Consider the following 486-nt stretch of genomic DNA (forward strand, 5'->3'; position numbering starts at 1 on the left):
TAGGAAGAAACTGCATCAACTAGTGAGCAAAATAAGCAGCTAATATCATAATGACAGGATCAAGTTCACACATAACAATATTAACCTTAAATGTAAACGGACTAAATGGTCGAACTAAAAGACACAGACTGGCAAATTGAATAAAGAGTCAAGATCCATCAGTTTGCTGTATTTAGCAGACCCATCTCACATGCAGAGACACACATAGGCTCAAAAAAGGGATGGAGGAAGATCTACCAAGCAAATGGAGAACAAAAAAAAAACAGGGGTTGCAATCCCAGTCTCTGATAAAACAGACTTTAAACCTTCAAAGATCAAAAGAGACAAAGAAGGCCATCACATAATGGTAAAGAGATCAATTCAACAGGAAGCGCTAACGATCCTAAATATATATGCATCCAATACAGGAGCACGCAAATTCATAAAGCAAGTCCTTAGAGACTTACAAAGAGACTTAGACTCCCATACAATAATAATGGGAGACTT

The sequence above is a fragment of the Colobus angolensis genome, unplaced genomic scaffold (genome assembly GCF_000951035.1).
Source record: "Colobus angolensis palliatus isolate OR3802 unplaced genomic scaffold, Cang.pa_1.0 Scaffold345, whole genome shotgun sequence".
NCBI lineage: Eukaryota > Metazoa > Chordata > Mammalia > Primates > Cercopithecidae > Colobus > Colobus angolensis.